This window comes from Cucurbita maxima, unplaced genomic scaffold, assembly GCF_002738345.1.
Source record: "Cucurbita maxima cultivar Rimu unplaced genomic scaffold, Cmax_1.0 Cma_Scf01220, whole genome shotgun sequence".
In the NCBI taxonomy this organism is placed as follows: domain Eukaryota; kingdom Viridiplantae; phylum Streptophyta; class Magnoliopsida; order Cucurbitales; family Cucurbitaceae; genus Cucurbita; species Cucurbita maxima.
The window spans coordinates 1-5,413 of record NW_019273236.1 but is presented as its reverse complement, the minus strand read 5'-3'; the positions used below and the strand labels follow the sequence as shown (position 1 = coordinate 5,413).

Genomic DNA, 5,413 nt, shown 5'->3' with positions numbered 1-5,413 from the left:
TGGAGCGTTAAGAAATAATTTATTTTTTATGAGTCGTTGTAGTATAGCGGTGAGTATTCCAGCTTGTCATGCAGGCGTCCCGGGTTCGATTCCTGGCAACGGCGATTTTAGTTGTTTTCTTTCCGTAATTTCAATGGCGATTTTAGTTGTTTTCTTTCCGTAATTTTAACGCAGCTCGAAATGGGACAGCGGTGAACCTGTCATGCCCAGTAGTTTGGGATCGAACCCCAACAACACGGTAGTTTGAAAAGAAAGTTGGCTAAACAAAATTGTTTATGAAATCTTGTGTGTTAACATATAATATATTTTCAGAGGTCGTTGTAGTGGTACAGTGGTGAGTATTTCCGCTTGTCACTCGAGTTTTTATGTTCCAAAGGTCGTTGTAATACAAGGGCGAGCATTCCTGCTTGCACTCGAGTGACATGAGTTTGATCCCGAACAACAACAAGTTTAATCTTGTTTTGACAATTTTAGTCGCATTCAAAATTGGATTACTTTTTGTAACGGCGATTGATAAAATCTGATGTGCTAACAAATATTATATTGTTCAAAGTCGTCGTTGTAGAGTGGTGAGTATTCCTGCGAGTTTGATGTGCTAACAAATATTATATTGTTCAAAGTCGTCGTTGTAGAGTGGTGAGTATTCCTGCGAGTTTGATCCGCCGCAGCAGACTGTTTTTTATTTTCTTTTGAAATTGAAATTCGGGATTGGATTTCTTTTTCTCCCGTGTGTTTACAAATAATATATTTTTCAGATGTCGATGTAATACAGTAGTGAGTATTCCCGCTTGTCACTCGATAGACATGAGTTTGAACCCCGACAATAATAAGTTTAATTTTCTTTTGACAATTTTCACCGGAGTTGAATTTGGATTACTTGTTCCGAATCTTCGATTGATAAAATCTAGAGCGTTGACAATGGATCGCTTTTTCTAAAGACGATTGGTAAAATTTGGAGCGTTAAGAAATAATTCATTTTTTATGAGTTGTTGTAGTATAGTGGTGAGTATTCTTGCCTGTCACGCAGGTGACCTGGGTTCGATCCCCGACAACGGCGATTTTAGTTGTTTTCTTTCCGTAATTTTAACAGAACTCGAAATTGGACAGCGGTAAACCGTTCATGCCGGTAGTTTGGGATCGAACCCCAACAACACGGTAGTTTGAAAAGAAAGATGGCTAAACAATTGTATGAAATCTTGTGTGTTAACATATAATATGTTTTCAGAGGTCGTTGTAGTGGTACAGTGGTGAGTATTTCCGCTTGTCACTCGAGTTATTATGTTACAAGAGGTCGTTGTAATACAAGGGCGAGCATTCCTGCTTGCACTCGAGTGACAGGAGTTTGATCCCGAACAACAACAAGTTTAATCTTGTTTTGGCAATTTTAGTCGCATTCAAAATTGGATTACTTTTTGTAACGGCGATTGATAAAATCCGATGTGTTAACAAATATTATATTGTTCAAAGTAGTCGTTGTAGAGTGGTGAGTATTCCTGCGAGTTTGATCCACCGCAGCAGACTGTTTTTAATTTTCTTTTGAATTTGAAATTCGGGATTGGATTCCTTTTTTTCCCCTGTGTTTACAAATAATATATTTTTCAGAGGTCGATGTAATACAGTAGTGAGTATTCCCGCTTGTCACTCGATAGACATGAGTTTGAACCCCGACAATCATAAGTTTAATTTTCTTTTGACAATTTTCACCGGATTTGAATTTGGATTACTTGTTCCGAATCTTGGATTGATAAAATCTAGAGCGTTGACAATGGGTCGCTTTTTCTACAGACGATTGGTAAAATTTGGAGCGTTAAGACATAATTTATTTTTTATGAGTCGTTGTAGTATAGTGGTGAGTATTCTTGCCTGTCACGCAGGTGACCCGGGTTCGATCCCCGGCAATGGCGATTTTAGTTGTTTTCTTTCCGTAATTTTAACGGAACTCGAAATTGGACAGCGGTGAACCTGTCATGCCGGTAGTTTGGGATCGAACCCCAACAACGGTAGTTTGAAAAGAAAGTTGGCTGAACAATTGTTTATGAAATCTTGTGTGTTAACATATAATATGTTTTCAGAGGTCGTTGTAGTGGTACAGTGGTGAGTATTTCCGCTTGTCACTCGAGTTATTATGTTCCAAAGGTCGTTGTAATACAAGGGCGAGAATTCCTGCTTGCACTCGAGTGACATGAGTTGGATCCCGAACAACAACAAGTTTAATCTTGTTTTGACAATTTTAGTCGCATTCAAAATTGGATAACTTTTTGTAACGACGATTGATAAAATCTGATGTGCTAACAAATATTATATTGTTCAAAGTCGTCGTTGTAGAGTGGTGAGTATTCCTGCGAGTTTGATCCAACGCAGCAGACTGTTTTTAATTTTCTTTTGAATTTGAAATTCGGGATTGGATTCCTTTTTCTCCCGTGTGTTTACAAATAATATATTTTTCAGAGGTCGATGTAATACAGTAGTGAGTATTCCCGCTTGTCACTCGATAGACATGAGTTTGAACCCCGACAATAATAAGTTTAATTTTCTTTTGACAATTTTCACCGGATTTGAATTTGGATTACTTGTTCCGAATCTTCGATTGATAAAATCTAGAGCGTTGACAATGGGTCGCTTTTTCTAAAGACGATTGGTAAAATTTGGAGCGTTAAGAAATAATTTATTTTTTATGAGTCGTTGTAGTATAGTGGTGAGTATTCCTGCCTGTCACGCAGGTGACCCGGGTTCGATCCCCGGCAACGGCGATTTTAGTTGTTTTCTTTCCGTAATTTTAACGGAACTCGAAATTGGACAGCGGTGAACCTGTCATGCCGGTAGTTTGGGATCGAACCCCAACAACGGTAGTTTGAAAAGAAAGTTGGCTAAACAATTGTTTATGAAATCTTGTGTGTTAACATATAATATGTTTTCAGAGGTCGTTGTAGTGGTACAGTGGTGAGTATTTCCGCTTGTCACTCGAGTTATTATGTTCCAAAGGTCGTTGTAATACAAGGGCGAGCATTCCTGCTTGCACTCGAGTGACATGAGTTTGATCCCGAACAACAACAAGTTTAATCTTGTTTTGACAATTTTAGTCGCATTCAAAATTGGATTACTTTTTGTAACGGCGATTGATAAAATCTGATGTGTTAACAAATATTATATTGTTCAAAGTCGTCGTTGTAGAGTGGTGAGTATTCCTGCGAGTTTGATCCGCCGCAGCAGACTGTTTTTAATTTTCTTTTGAATTTGAAATTCGGGATTGGATTCCTTTTTCTCCCGTGTGTTTACAAATAATATATTTTTCAGAGGTCGATGTAATACAGTAGTGAGTATTCCCGCTTGTCACTCGATAGACATGAGTTTGAACCCCGACAATAATAAGTTTAATTTTCTTTTGACAATTTTCACCGGATTTGAATTTGGATTACTTGTTCCGAATCTTCGATTGATAAAATCTAGAGCGTTGACAATGGGTCGCTTTTTCTAAAGACGATTGGTAAAATCTGGAGCGTTAAGAAATAATTTATTTTTTATGAGTCGTTGTAGTATAGTGGTGAGTATTCCTGCCTGTCACGCAGGTGACCCGGGTTCGATCCCCGGCAACGGCGATTGTAGTTGTTTTCTTTCCGTAATTTTAACGGAACTCGAAATTGGACAGCGGTGAACCTGTCATGCCGGTAGTTTGGGATCGAACCCCAACAACGGTAGTTTGAAAAGAAAGTTGGCTAAACAATTGTTTATGAAATCTTGTGTGTTAACATATAATATGTTTTCAGAGGTCGTTGTAGTGGTACAGTGGTGAGTATTTCCGCTTGTCACTCGAGTTATTATGTTCCAAAGGTCGTTGTAATACAAGGGCGAGCATTCCTGCTTGCACTCGAGTGACATGAGTTTGATCCCGAACAACAACAAGTTTAATCTTGTTTTGACAATTTTAGTCGCATTCAAAATTGGATTACTTTTTGTAACGGCGATTGATAAAATCTGATGTGTTAACAAATATTATATTGTTCAAAGTCGTCGTTGTAGAGTGGTGAGTATTCCTGCGAGTTTGATCCGCCGCAGCAGACTGTTTTTAATTTTCTTTTGAATTTGAAATTCGGGATTGGATTCCTTTTTCTCCCGTGTGTTTACAAATAATATATTTTTCAGAGGTCGATGTAATACAGTAGTGAGTATTCCCGCTTGTCACTCGATAGACATGAGTTTGAACCCCGACAATAATAAGTTTAATTTTCTTTTGACAATTTTCACCGGATTTGAATTTGGATTACTTGTTCCGAATCTTGGATTGATAAAATCTAGAGCGTTGACAATGGGTCGCTTTTTGTAAAGACGATTGGTAAAATTTGGAGCGTTAAGACATAATTAATTTTTTATGAGTCGTTGTAGTATAGTGGTGAGTATTCCTGCCTGTCACGCAGGTGACCCGGGCTCGATCCCCGGCAACGACGATTTTAGTTGTTTTCTTTCTGTAATTTTAACGGAACTCGAAATTGGACAGCGGTGAACCTATCATGTCGGTAGTTTGGGATCGAACCCCAACAACGGTAGTTTGAAAAGAAAGTTGGCTGAACAATTGTTTATGAAATCTTGTGTGTTAACATATAATATGTTTTCAGAGGTCGTTGTAGTGGTACAGTGGTGAGTATTTCCGCTTGTCACTCGAGTTATTATGTTCCAAAGGTCGTTGTAATACAAGGGCGAGCATTCCCGCTTGCACTCGAGTGACATGAGTTTGATCCCGAACAACAACAAGTTTAATCTTGTTTTGACAATTTTAGTCGCATTCAAAATTGGATTACTTTTTGTAACGACGATTGATAAAATCTGATGTGCTAACAAATATTATATTGTTCAAAGTCGCCGTTGTAGAGTAGTGAGTATTCCTGCGAGTTTGATCCGCCGCAGCAGACTGTTTTTAATTTTCTTTTGAATTTAAAATTCGGGATTGGATTCCTTTTTCTCCCGTGTGTTTACAAATAATATATTTTTCAGATGTCGATGTAATACAGTAGTGAGTATTCCCGCTTGTCACTCGATAGACATGAGTTTGAACCCCGACAATAATAAGTTTAATTTTCTTTTGACAATTTTCACCGGATTTGAATTTGGATTACTTGTTCCGAATCTTGGATTGATAAAATCTAGAGCGTTGACAATGGGTCGCTTTTTGTAAAGACGATTGGTAAAATTTGGAGCGTTAAGACATAATTAATTTTTTATGAGTCGTTGTAGTATAGTGGTGAGTATTCCTGCCTGTCACGCAGGTGACCCGGGCTCGATCCCCGGCAACGACGATTTTAGTTGTTTTCTTTCTGTAATTTTAACGGAACTCGAAATTGGACAGCGGTGAACCTATCATGTCGGTAGTTTGGGATCGAACCCCAACAACGGTAGTTTGAAAAGAAAGTTGGCTGAACAA

General features: G+C 38.2%; 5 non-coding genes across 5 annotated transcripts; all 5 read left to right on the top strand.

Annotated features, from left to right (window-relative positions):
• The first annotated feature begins 1,832 nt into the window (after positions 1-1,832).
• Positions 1,833-1,904, top strand: TRNAD-GUC. The gene has a single exon. It is a non-coding gene; the product is annotated as a tRNA-Asp (tRNA).
• A 774-nt stretch (positions 1,905-2,678) lies between these two features.
• Positions 2,679-2,750, top strand: TRNAD-GUC. Its single transcript has one exon. It is a non-coding gene; the product is annotated as a tRNA-Asp (tRNA).
• A 774-nt stretch (positions 2,751-3,524) lies between these two features.
• On the top strand, positions 3,525-3,596 carry TRNAD-GUC. The gene has a single exon. It is a non-coding gene; the product is annotated as a tRNA-Asp (tRNA).
• Positions 3,597-4,370: 774 nt separating this feature from the next.
• On the top strand, positions 4,371-4,442 carry TRNAD-GUC. The gene has a single exon. It is a non-coding gene; the product is annotated as a tRNA-Asp (tRNA).
• A 774-nt stretch (positions 4,443-5,216) lies between these two features.
• On the top strand, positions 5,217-5,288 carry TRNAD-GUC. Its single transcript has one exon. It is a non-coding gene; the product is annotated as a tRNA-Asp (tRNA).
• The last annotated feature ends 125 nt before the right edge of the window (positions 5,289-5,413 follow it).